This window comes from Tamandua tetradactyla, chromosome 8 (assembly GCF_023851605.1).
Source record: "Tamandua tetradactyla isolate mTamTet1 chromosome 8, mTamTet1.pri, whole genome shotgun sequence".
Lineage (NCBI taxonomy): Eukaryota > Metazoa > Chordata > Mammalia > Pilosa > Myrmecophagidae > Tamandua > Tamandua tetradactyla.
This window is the reverse complement of record NC_135334.1, coordinates 103,373,365-103,387,262: the sequence shown is the minus strand read 5'-3', so window position 1 is coordinate 103,387,262 and position 13,898 is coordinate 103,373,365. Positions and strand designations below refer to the sequence as shown.

The 13,898-nt window shown below is 37.4% G+C and overlaps 1 long non-coding RNA gene across 2 annotated transcripts in view; it reads left to right on the top strand.

Moving 5' to 3' along the window:
- LOC143643712 (uncharacterized) overlaps positions 1-12,640 on the top strand; it is a 29,572-nt gene extending 16,932 nt beyond the window's left edge. For both annotated transcript variants that reach the window (XR_013156341.1, XR_013156342.1), the window contains exons 3-5: positions 8,018-8,157; positions 10,942-10,988; positions 12,487-12,640. This is a non-coding gene — a long non-coding RNA (uncharacterized LOC143643712). The remainder of the gene's footprint in view (positions 1-8,017; positions 8,158-10,941; positions 10,989-12,486) is intronic.
- The last annotated feature ends 1,258 nt before the right edge of the window (positions 12,641-13,898 follow it).

The window sequence follows — 13,898 nt, the reverse complement described above, 5'->3', positions numbered from 1 at the left end:
GCTGAAATCATTAGTTCTCCTTTTAAGGCCAATGGATTGGATTAGACTCCTCTCATTGCTGAAGGCAATCTCCTTAGTTGATTGTAGACATAATCAGCCAGAGAGTCAATCAATTTACTGATTATTAAAATTCCCAAAGTATCCTCACATTAACAATCGGGGCAGTGCTTGCTTGACCAAACAATTGAACATCATGACTATCAAAGTTGACACAGAAACTTAACCATCATAGGAAGTTATAAAATATCTGTTCAACAGTGAATAAAAAGTATTTGCAAAGTCCCCTTGGACAAATGGTGAGAAAGTGGGAAAATTCAACTTCCCCAAGTGGAGAATTCCTGGTATTCTCACAAGCAGCAGGGACAACCAAAGTAATAGGCTGAGCCCTCAATCTTGGGATTTGTTCATATGACGCTTAACCCCGCAAAGGGTAGGCTAAGCCTACTTAAAATCAGGCCTAAGAGTCACCCCCAAAGAGTTACTCAGATGTGGCCTCTCTCTCTCAGCCAACATGACAAGCAAGCTCACTGCCCTCCCTCTCTCAACAATGGGGCATGATTTCCAGGGGTGTGGCCCTTCCTGGCACATGGGACAGAAATCCTAGAATGAGCTGGGACTCAGCATCAACGAATTGAGAAAACCTTCTCAACCAAAAAAAGGGAAAGAGCAAAATGAGACAAAATAAAGTGTCAATGGCTGAGATTCCAGAGTCAGGAGGTTATCCTGGAGGTTATTCTTGCACATTATATACATATCACCTTTTTGGTTAAGATGTAATGGTGAGGCTGGAGGGAACTGCCTGAAAATGTGGAGCTGCATTCCAGTAGCCATGTTTCTTGAACATTATTGTATAGTGATATAGCTTTTGCAATGTGACTGTGTGATTGTGAAAACCTGTGTCTGCTGCTTCTTTTGTTTACCTTATGGACAGATGAGTAAAACATGTGGATTAAAAATAAATAAATAGGGTGGGCCACGGTGGCTCAGCAGGTAAGAATGCTCCCCTGCCATGCCAGAGGCCCCGGATTCGATTCCCGGTGCCTGCCCAAGTAAAAAAAAACAAACAAAAATAAATAAATAAATAAATAATAGGGGAAACAAATGTTAAAATAAATTTAGTAGATTGAAATGCTAGTGATCAGTGAGGGGGAGGGGGAGGGAGTATGGTATGTATGAATTTTTTTGTTTTCTTTTTATTTCTTTTTCTGGGTTGATACAAATGTTCTGAGAGGTGATTGTGATGATGAATATACAACTATGTGATGATAATGTGAGTTATTGTTTATATAAGAGTGGAATGATCACATGGTACAAATGTTCATGTTTATATGTTATGTTTAAAAAAATTAAAATATATATCTGTTCAAAAGTATCTATCCATACCACTATTTTACTGCCTAAGCTCTTGTCACAAGGCAGTCTGTTTCCTTGGACCTCTTCACCATATAGATCCTGTTCATGTCTTTTTAAGATTTATACCTAAGTATTTCAATTTTGGGAGCTAATGTAAATGGTATTTTTAATATCTTAGTTTCCAATTGTTCATTGTTAGTATAAAGAAATAACAGTTGATTTTTTGCATGTTGACCTTGTATCCTGTGATCTTGTTAAACTCACCTAATAGATCTAAGAGTTATTTTGTAGATTCCTTGGGATTTTCTGCATCATATAATCTGAAAATCTGAATGCCTTCTATTTCTTTTTCTTATCTTATTACACTGGCTAAGCTGTTCATTACATTGTTGAGTGGTAAGAATGAATATGGTTTGTCTTTTTCTTAATTTTATGGAAAAAAACATTCACTTTCACTATTAAGTATTAATGTTAACTGGTGGCATTTTGTAGATGCCTTTTATCAGATTGAGAAAGTTCTAGTGTCCTTCTAGTTTGTTGATACTCTTTATCATGAATGCATGTTGAATTTGTCATTTGCTTTTTCTGAATCCATTGATATGACCATGTGATTGATTTTTCTTCTGTGAACTGTTACTATGGTGGATAATCTAGATTGATTTTCCAATATTGAACTAGCCTGGCATTCCCAGGAGAATCTCCACTGGTCATGGTATATTATTGTTTTGACATATTGCAGGATCCAATTTAATATTTTATTGAGGATTTTTTTCTTTTATATTCATGAAGCATATTTAGTCTATAGTGTTTTTCCCTCATTGTATCTTTTGTATTTGGGTAATACTGACCTCCTAAAATAAGTTGAGAGTGATCTTTCCTCTTCTAGTTTCTGGGAGAGATTGTGTAGAATTGGTGTGAATTCTTCCTTCAATATTTGGTATAATTTCCAGTGAAACCAGCTGTGCCTGCAGATTTTTCAGGGAGGAAACTTTTAATTGCAAATTCAATTTCTTTAATAGTATTAGGATTATTTGAGTTACTTATTACACCTTGGAAAATGGCAGGGTTTTTTTTTTGTTTTCAAGTAATTGATCTATTTCATCTAAGTTTTTTAATTCATGTCCATAGAGGTGTTCTTTTAGTATTCCCTTATTATATTTTTTAATGTCTGTGGGATCTGTAGTGATATCCCATCTTTCATTCCAGATATTAGTAATTTATGGCTTATCTCTTTTTTTCTTTGTCAGTCTTACTAAAGGTTTATCAAAGTTACTAATTTCTAAGAACCAACTTTTGTTTTTCTTGATTTTATCATTGTTTTTCTGTTTTCAATTCCAATGATATTAGCTATTATCTTTATTTCTTTCCTTCTGTTTGCTTTGCTCTTCTAGTGTTTTTTTTTTCTACTAGTGATTTTAAAGAGGAAATTTTGATTACTGATTTGAGATCTTTCTTCTTTTCTCAGATAAGTATTTATTGCTACTGATTTTCAATTTTTGTTTTACAAAAACCCCTATCTGTTTGGTAGAAATTACTCAGATCTGAGAGTTGCGGCTGCATCAGATTTATATTTGGATGCAAGATATTTGTGAAATGAATTGATCACTTCCTTTGAGAGAGAGGAATAAAATGATTACAAGTATGAATGCTTTAAATATTCCAGTGTCTAATTAATTATAGAATTTTAGTAGGGGAAAGTTGCCAGGAAGCAAAGAACAGGATGGGAAGTTCTTATGCAAGGCTCTAGAGCTTTTCTATGAAAACGCATTCCGATGACTTTTTATGTCCACTAGCTTTCTTCAATTACACATGTTTACACATTCATGCCTCTTCTACTAGGAAATAACTGATAAGCATTGTGGGAGTATCCATGGTATATTATTTACAACAAACTCAACCCCACTCTATGTGAAATTCAAGAAATATTAATAGCTATTTTGCTATGCTTGAGGCTACAAAATAATTTGTTTTTAAGTCCCATATTTCTATGGAATTACAGCTTTCTTGGGGAAAGGTACAATGCACTCAAATGAGATAAATCTCAATAACAGCTGTAATTTTTTTTTGTATGGTGGGGGTCACATTTCATTCTTTTTCCATGTGACTGTCTCATTATTACAGCACCATTTGTTGAAATGTTTTTTGGTGGGGGGAAGTGCACAAGCCAGGAATCAAACCTGGGTCTCCCACGTGGTAGATGAGGATTCTATCACTGAACTACCTTTGCAGCCACATAACTTTTTTAAAAAATCACTCTATGTGCAACATATTGTATGTGCTAGATACTTGTGATGGTTTGAAGCTATATGTTCCCCACAAAAACATGTTCTGAATGTTAATCCATTCCTGTGGATGTAAACCTACTGTAAGTAGGAACTTTTGATGAGGTTACTTCAGCTAAGGTGAGACCCACCTCAGTCAGGATGGGTCTTAATCCTATTGCTAGAGACCTTCATAAGAGAATTAAATACAGACAGAAAGCGAGGGCCATGGAAATAAGATGAAATCCGGAAAAGAAGGGAAAGAACAGACAACACCATGATGTATGTGCCTTGCCATATGGCAGAGGAACTAAGCATCCCCAGCAGCTGATCTCCAGAAAGAGGGCATTTCCTTTAAGATGCCTTGATCTGGAAAGTTTTCCAGCCTCAAAACTATGCACAAGTAAATTCCCATTGTTTAAGCCAAACCATTGCATGGCATTTGCTGTGAGCAGCCTAGGAAACCAAAACAGAATTTTACGTACATATAATCTCTACCACCATCCCTATATGATAGAAATAAAAGGGAGGACAGTTTCAAGGAAAGAGTATAGTTTTGGAATCACAGACCTAAGTTTGAAACTTTGCTCTCTTATTTATTAGTTGCATGACCTATGCAGGTTATTTAAACTCTTAATTTCACTTTTTTAAATTGAAAATTGGGGCAGGGGGAGTTGTTGTAAGAATTAAAAGTGATAATATATAAAAAGGGCTAGTAAACTAGGGAAAGTAGGGGTCTTAAAGCCCAAAAAAATACTTCATTTCAAGCCCAACATCATGGTATTAGTTTCTCAGCTACTAAAACAAATACATAAAGTGGGTTGGCTTAGCAATAGGAATTTATTGGCTCACAATTTCAGAGGCTAGAAGGCTTGCTTTCTCTGGGGGTCAGTATCATCTGGCTGGTCAGCAATCTTTGGGGATCCTTGGATTGCTGGTTTGGAACAATTATATACTCCAGAAAAGCCAAGTTATTTTTCTGAATCCAATCTTGTGGGGGCAGATCTTCTGTTGGGTGGGATCTTTTAAGTTATTTTCACGGAGATGTGACTCATGCAACTGTGGGTGGGACCTTTTGATTTGTGGTTTCCAGGGAAATGTATCTCCACCCATTCAAGGTGTGTCATAATCCACTTACTGAAGTCCTTTAAAAGGGAGCCATTTTGAAAAAAAGTTCAGAGCCAAAACAGACAGAGACATTCGGAGGTACAGAAAGAAAATGCTCACAGGGAAGTTGTTTGAAATCAGAAGGCAAAGCACTAACAGATGGAGCCATATGCCTTCCCTGATTGGTCTTTCTTGAGTTAGGGTGTCTTTCTCTGGCTTTTGTTAGTTTGGGACACTTTTATGGCCCTAGAACTGTAAACTTATAGCAATAAATTCCCTTCATAGAAGTCGACCCATTTCTGGTATATTGCATTCCGGCAGCATTAACAACTAAACACTTGGCTTTTCTGTCATGTGGCAATGCACATGATGGCTTCCTCTCCTCTTTTTTTGGGGGGAGCCTATTGATGTGCAGTTTCTGGTTGTTCCCTTTTGCTTCTCTTTCTGTGTGCAATTTCCTTGGCTATCAGGACTTCAGCCATATTGGATTAAGGACCACCTTCATTCAATTTGGGCATACCTTTACTGTTATTTTTAAAGGTCTTATTTATAAATGGGTTCACACCCACAGGACCAGGGGTTGGGACCTGAACATGCCTTTTGTAGGGGACATGATTTAATCCCTAACAAACACCCTATATTAGCTATGAAATCTTCAGGAAGAAGATTAGCTGCTACAGATGGACAGGTCGATCATCTTCCCCCTCACTGCAAAGTCTTTTTCCTGTGAACTTCCCTTATAAATATTAGTAACTAGAAATCCACCCTCTGGGTTGTTAAGATCAAACAACTTGAGGACAGTCTTTACTCTCTCCCATAACCCACATCAATCTGAGAGTAAATCTCAGTAGTTTTACCTTCAAAATCTTTTCAGGATTCTCCCATGTGTACTAACTTCTCCTCTATCATCAGTCTGAGCCACCTGTCATATTACCATAACTTCTCAATTGGTTTTCTTACTTCCATGCTTGCCCTCCCACCTGCTCTCATACCAGTCATCAAAGAAACCAGAGAGACCATTCTAAACATAAATCAGATCAAATCGTCCAATGGCTTCCTAACTCAACCAAAGTAAAAGTGAAAGTTTTTAAATGGCTTAAAAGGTTCCACAAGAGCTGTCCCCACCACTGCCACGCATCCTGCCTCCCAACTTCATCTACCGCTTGACCTCTTCTATGCTCTTGTCAGAACCTTCTCCACCACTATAGCCACACCAACCTTCTTGCCATTCTTGGAACAGTCTGAGTTCTCTCTTCCCTCACGGACTTGACTCTACCTATTTCTTCCACTTGAAATGCTCTTCCCCCAGAAAATTCACTACCTCACCTCCATTAACTCATTCTGAAATTCAACTTCTCAGCAAGGACTTCCTTGTCCACTCTATTTAAAATAGCAACAGCCCATCTTTCACTCAGCACTCCTTATCCCCTTACTGTACTTTATTTGTCTCCATAGCATTTATCACCATCTAAACTATTTTATTTTACTTATTTAAGTTTTTGTTGTCTGTTTCTCCAACACACTCATGCATACACATATACAAACACACTAGAATGGGAACTCCATGAGGGCAGGTATTTGGGGATTTTTTCACTGTTGTGTCCCCAGAACCTAAGAATAGTATCTAGCACATAGTATTCTGTCACTTTCTCACTCATTCTTGCATACATACATGCATATATATTATGACAATAAAATTCCTTTATTCAAGAGACCCTAGACAAAGTTGTATACAAGCAAATCTTTGTGGTCTTAGTTAGAATTTCCCTTCATTAGGAAAGAAGGTAGGATTTATGGTATATTTAACAAGTATGTAGTGTGTCAGGTACTACTCTATTCAGACAAGGCATAATCCATATCTTCTAGAAAGAAATACATTGGCTATTTTGAGAAAGAAACAAGTAAATCTATAAGAACTAAGAGGGAAGTGCTCACAAAAAAAAATTAGTGAGGAGGAAATGTGAGAGGTTTAAATATATGTCTGATGTGGTCAAGACAAATCCAGCAATAACAATTAGAGAGAATACCAATGGCACAGTGTGAGTTTAGTGCAGAAGTTTTGCCATTTGATCAACCTAGGGGGTTGACAAGATGATTCAAGTGTTCCTTTGGCAATGAGTCATCCATAATTTCATGATTTCTTTTTCCCTGTGTTTGTGGTTATGAAATGATCCTCATGCTACTATTCCTAATATTAGAAGATTCTGTTCTAACTGGTAGAAATTGTTAAGCAAGAGAGTGGGTGTTTCTAGTATGGGTTCATTTCTTCTGCAGTGGGCCCAGGTTACAATGAACTCAGCATTTACAGAATAAGAAACGCATGCTAGAACTTTCCTTAATTTGCCTAATGGGACTAAACAAGAGGTGTTTGGGGGAGGGGGAGCACATTCAAGGGTCCTCCAAGGGCTAAACAAAGGAATGGGGAGGATGAGCAGTAATATCTAAGTAGTTTCTGTATTCTGAAAACAAAATTGCCCGTCTGAGTAAACATTTAGCAAAATGGCAGATTCTAAACTCCTGTGCTTAGAGGCCTAAATGTGCCAATAGCAGCAGTGAAAAGAAGCCTTAAAGATGCACCTCCAATTTTCAAACCTAGTTTCTTTAGTGGAAACTTTCAGTGCTATCTCATGACCTAGAAGTCTAATTCTGCGTAAGGATGAGGGTGGAACCTTTGGACACGTAGGGAACAACTCAGCATACCACATGCTCTTTGTGGTAACTGGAAGGTAGTTGGTGATTTCACATGTATTATCTCATTTTATAAAATAGCACACTGAGACTCAGAGAGATGAAGTAACGTTTCAAGGGGCAGAACCAGGATTTGAATCTTATCTTTTCACTCTCAATGCTACACTCATCTTTCCCTTCTTGCTGTGTTGAAATTCTGGAAAACAAAGTTTGTAAAAGCTCTGTCCTACAGAAGTGTGTTTCTCACCTTGGCTGCACAAAAAATGACCTGGGGAGATTTACAAAACTCTGACACCTGGGTCTCAACACGAGCAGTTCTGTTTTAAGCCCCCACCACCCAGGTGATTCTAATGTTTAGTGGGATTGAGAGCAACTATGGGGAAATTTTTTTAATTACCAAATTCTCTGAGCTCCATCCAAGGCTTATTGAATTAGAGTTCCTGGAGGTGAGTTGGGATAATTATGTTACTTTATAAGCTCCCCAGATCATTCTATGAGTATCCATATCAGAGAACCACCTGTCTACCATATGACCTTTTGAACGGTTCAAGTAATTACTGAACATCCAGGTAAAAGTCCCACCTCTGAACTTGCTTATGTTCTCTTAGGGAACAGATTTACCTTCATAGCATCTCTGTTTCTTCAACCTAAAATGAAGCTATTGACATTTAATTCACCAATCTCTCTGGAATGTTCAAAGGAAAAGTGATGTGTACAAAAGTATTTTAAAGCATCGTATGGCTGTAAGGTATGTTATCATGGTTCTCCCTGGGAGGGGGGTGGTCCCAGTTTTATTCTCTAAAATTGAGTGCCTTCTGAACAGGCTGCCTCCATAGGAGAGGGATCCTGGTCTTCATTTCTACTCTTATTCTCTCTGCAACTCACAAGGAGAAAGCCTATTGGGTGAGAGAAAGGGTAGCTGCAGATTCTCTTCCCATCACAGGAAAGAATACATGGAGGAAATTGCCCGACAGAGAGGAAATGGAAAAAGATGAGAATTATATAGCCACACCCATAGGAATTAGTTGTCAGAGATACACATTCAACCAAAAGACTGAAACATGAGCCAATATGCTTCCCCAGCACGAAATTCAATCCAGAAATGAGACTGCCCTCACCAATAACATCCCATCCCATTGGGAGCAAGCAACTTCTTCATCAAAGCTAGGCTAGGTTTCCACGTCTAACTTGGTAAAAGAAATATAAGGAGTGACTTGGGAGAGGGGAGGAGACCCACAAAGAAACAGAATGCATTACACAGAGGTTTTCCCAGTTCAGATCCACCTCCTTGCTTCTGATAGGTCACTTATCTCCAAATTTTCATGCCCAATGACATAGGGGAACAGATGACCTTTCAAAAGATTTTAACCCTTTCAACCAGGGGGAGGTACTTAAACAATAGCAATGCATGGCATCTACCCCCAGAGATTCTGACTTAAATCTGGCATCAGGTATTTCTAGAGCTCCCGGGGAGATTCTAATGGGTAATCAGTGTTGAATCTCCAGGGAGAGAAGGGTGACAGAGCTAGAGGGGCAAGGCCATGTCTGTGTCTCAAGGCCTTTACTTTCCTCTGGGGATCCCTCTGTGTCCTCAATGCCCATCCGCCACCACAGTGGCCTCAGGGGGGCATTCAGCCAGCCGTCTTTAAATCTCCAGACCAAGGTTTTCAAGGGATAGGAGTGATTAGGCCACACTTGTTTAAAAGATTTGACTTAATTCTGAGGGAGAACCATTTAAAATAATCAAGAAAATACAGGAAGTAAATAAGACATAAATACAAGTGTGTTGTGTGGTTTTTTTTTGGTGTGTGTGTGTGTAAGTTTAACCATAGTTTTGGTTACCCAATAGTATGTGCTAGCAGCCTGTTTCTACCAAAAGCCCACAGTCACCAAAAGGGTGCTTTTCTAGGCTGCAAATAGGTATTACAACACACACAAACACACACACACATATGAGTTCTCTGGCCAAGTGAATCTGGAAAATACTAGGTTGAACTAATACATGTGTTAGACAATCTGTTTTCCAAATTCTCCCTCAGAAAAGAAAGATTTGCCATATATCCCTTTTCTTATGTGTCTTTCACATTACTGTACTCTCTTGGAATTGCTTTATTTTAAACAAATATAAAGTATTTGGGGCAGGCACATTAACTGAATCAGTGTCAGTGTGGGGTGTTTAGAAGGGCTTACCTGACAAAATAAATAGAAAGCAAATAAATATAATAAAAATTTAGTAATTATTCCTGGGATTACAACCTCTCAATTATATATATATATTTTAACTTTTAATGATCATTTAATGTAACCATTTTGAGCCTGAGGATGAATTTAAAAAAAAAAAACATCCTGACATTATACAACTGAGGATAAAGTTTTCCATGATGAATCATATACAGAGTCAAAAAGTGCTGCTTCTCAAACAAGTGATAAGGTAAGTACTGTAGAAAATGGATACATGACTCAAAAGGCAATCCTAGCAATGAGAAAAACACTGATGTCCTTCTCATAAAATATGCGCAGAAAGATGAATTTGAGTCCAAAAAAGCAATACTTCTAAATATATATATACATTTATAATATGTAAGTAAGGATAGCCATGCCCATCTAAAGTTACAAATTAAATATTGTTGTAAGTAGACATTTGACTATTTAACTCATCTCCAAAGTTTACATATTTATGCTTTAAAAAAACTTGGTTTTCATGGGAAAAATGGGAGAATCACTTATGGTCAGGCATAAATAGGAGACGGGTTGATTCTCACAGTATTTTTCAGAGCCTTAAATAAACTCTTCTGCACTGTGACTCTCTAAAGCAGCAGAGGGATGTAATGTGCTGTACTTCCCAATCCTATCTGGCCGTGTGAACTTGTTCTGCATGGGACTAGTATACTACACAACGTACTGGGAAACCCCACTCTTGCCCCAAAGGAGCTAACCAGCCTAAAAAACACCTTAACCGGGTTCCTTTCCTTCTATCTCCATGCAGCATATCTCCATGTGTGGATGCCATCTCATTGCTCACCACACTGAAGTCATCTCCTGGTGGGCTAGACCATTTCATTCAAGAAAAGCTTTTCTTTTGTTGTTCTCTGGGTTGTGCCACTCATTGGGTCCCCAGCTTTACTGGGCATTTGGCTAACAAATGAGCTCACTGTTCATGTTCAAAACAGAGAGTGCTTGGGCATTTTTTAAACTCAACAGTATAATCATCTCTAACTCATAAAGTATCATAACATCTACCCAAAATTCACACACCAAATACGAGAATTGGGGCTGGGGATGGCATCAAGCAGCACTTCCTGTATACTAAGGGGAATGTGGACAAAACGGTGATCAGTAATAAAATGAATTATAAATACAGTGAATTAAGTATCCTAAGAGCTGTGATACTGACAATAAATGAAAATAGTGACCACATATGGATATATGTGGTGGACCCTGTACAAAGGATCTTAACATTTAATTCTCATTACAGTGATTGAGCCCCATAAAATGGACACTTGTTTGTTTGTTTTCCATTTTACAACTATAGAAACTGGGAATCAGAGTCAAAATAGATTGTCCAGAATGACATAGCTGGTAAGTGACCAAGTCCAATTATTTATCCTTCTCTGATACTGCATTTCTCTATCTTTGTATCTTCAGAGTTTATTTCTGAGCTCTTGGGGGATGAAGGCAGCCCAGCTCTACATTCTGTAGTTACCTTAAACTCAAAGTGACTGGGTTTTGTACAGTAGCTCCAGCTTGTGGCAGACTGAAGGAAATCAAATGAATTAGGAAAAAGGCCTATCTGATATTTTCCCTAAATAACACAGGATGTTAAAAAAAACAAACAACAACAAAAAAACGCCAATATTTGACTAGCAATATTTTCAGTAAGCATTTTTAATTCTCATATTATTTTTAAAAGGTGCTTGTTCTACTGTATTAAATAACTCTTCTCTGAAGAAAATCCTGGGAGATTTTTTCCCCAAGGAGGAATTATTATTGTGGAAAAAGCCAGGTGGATCTAGATTTGAATAGGCTTCCATACGACTTTGAGCAAGTTACTTAGCTACTTCTCATCTAAAGAACGGGATAATCACACCTTCCTCCTAGAGCTGTTATGAGATATAAATCGGATAATGTCATTTGAAAGCCAGGCACTTAGAATTTGTCCAACAAATGATAGTTTTCTCCCCTCCCCCTCAGCCCCCTGGAAAAAAAACAAGAGTCATTGAAAAGGGTCCATGTACTCTTCTGCCCTTTAGCTTGTTGAGATCGATATTGTTTACACGTTTCCACTAGGGGGTGATCACACTATGTTCAGGGTGGTATTTTATTTTTAAGGGGTTCAGATTTGGTTGAAAAGGGCAACATTAGCTATAAGAAGACTTCAAAACCTGCCTGGGCTTACCTTGGGCAAACTTTCCCACCAGCGAAAAGGCAGAAACGTGCACTGCTGGAGATTTAGCAGGGAAAGCCGCAGAACAGAGAGAGCTCTGTATTCACCCAGTGCCTGTTCCTCAGAGTACATGCTGGCAGCTTTCCAGCCACCAAAAAAATTTTGCACCTGGAGAATCCTTTGATATAAAGGACAATTGCAGGTGCTCTTTGCATGCTCCATCTAATAACCTCACATAATGTAATTTGAGGTATTAGATCATAATGAAAAGAATTTGTTAATTCTTCATAAAATTATGTATGTGGGAGCCTTGATAGGTTACTTTATATTCATATTTGCTTAAATTATTAATAAATTATATTTATTAGTAGTATTTTTGAAGATGTATATCCAACTTTTAATATAACTAGATCTTTACTCTCTCTGCAGATAAAGAGGATATTTTTTTAAAAAAATCAAATACAGTGACCTCTTGGTTAAAATTATTAATGTTTATTATTAACATTTTTGAAGATGTATATCCAACTTTTAATGTAACTCAATCTTTTCTATCTTTGCAGATAGAGAGGATACTTTTTTTAAAAAATCAAGTACAGTGAACTCTTGGTTAAAGTTATTAATAAATTTATTATTAGTATTTTTGAAGATGTATATTCAACTTTTAATGTAACTAAATCTTTACTCTCTTTGCAGATAAAGAGGATAATTTTTATAAAAAATCAAATACAGTGAACTCTGTCAAGGTGGAGGAAAGTGATAATGATTTTTGAAAGATGAGATGCTTCAAGAATGTAAATGCTTTAGACCAGAATACATACTGAATAAAATATTTCATAGGCAAAGGAAATAGGTGCATTTAATTCCTGATGATACAACTTACTAGCCTCATTTACTTATCAATAAAATGGATACCATTAGATGTTGGATTATGGTTCTGTGGTGATCAGACCATTTCAGTTATTCCCACACATGGGGATCACATCAGAATCAATGGAACCAGGCTAGCCCTCAGCCAAATTAAAATATTATATAATTTAAGGCGTTGCTATAAGGATTGAATTAGATGACATGTAAAGAGCCTAACATGAGATTGCTATTTGTAAGATAATGCTTAGAATTACTGTCACTACGTAATTAAAATGAATAAACATTCTGTTTTCCTCCATTAATTGAAAACAAGGTGAAATCAAGTTGTGAGTGGCAGTTATTTAGATGGAAATGCTTGGTCACCAAAGGATTTAAAATATTTCACGGTGCTGGTACCCAATTTGACTTATACCCAAATAAAAAGAAAGAATATAAATAACATATACCATAATTGAATGCATTATGCAACAAGCAATTTTTAAAAAATATTGGCTCATTTCCAATCATTGTCTTGGGGCTTTGAAATGGTCTTCAAATTGCCAGAACCAGCAAGGCACCCACATTTGAAACACAGCAAGGCAGACTATATCATGTAGATAGCTAATGAAGAACTGTAAATAAATTATAGTAACAGCTTACATTTGCAGAAACAAACCATTTTCATATCCATTATCCTATTTGATCCTCAGTAACGCTGTGGCACTGTCAAGGCAGGTATTTCTTACTATCCCTTTTATTTATGAGGAACCCAGGACTCAGCTAGATTATAACAGGTGGTAAAGCTAGAAAAGGGGTATGGGGGTGGGGGTAGGAAAGAGGAAATGTTGATTCCCTCTCAAAGGGCTTAGGGTAAGAATGATGTTAGAATAGCATCAGTTCTGTTGGGATGGGGCAATATATAATAAATGCAATTTTTAGCAGATCAGGGAGTGGATGAAAACATGTATATATGACATCAGCAACACTCCACGTCATTTTCTGTGGGTCCCTGGGCCAGGGCCTGGGGTGCTTTGCAGTTAGTTTCAAGAATACAAGCAGTGTGATTCATTCTGACACCATTTGAACTTTAAGTCATCCCAAACTTAAGGTCAAAGGAGAATGTACCACCAACCTGTCCTATTTGGGTAAATAACAAAGCAGATTGTTTTTGTTATTTTTGAGCTATTTTTACTTTTGAGCTTTGGGTTAACCAAAGCTCAAAAAAAAATTTTAACTGGGCTGTCTTCCTTGCCCCACCC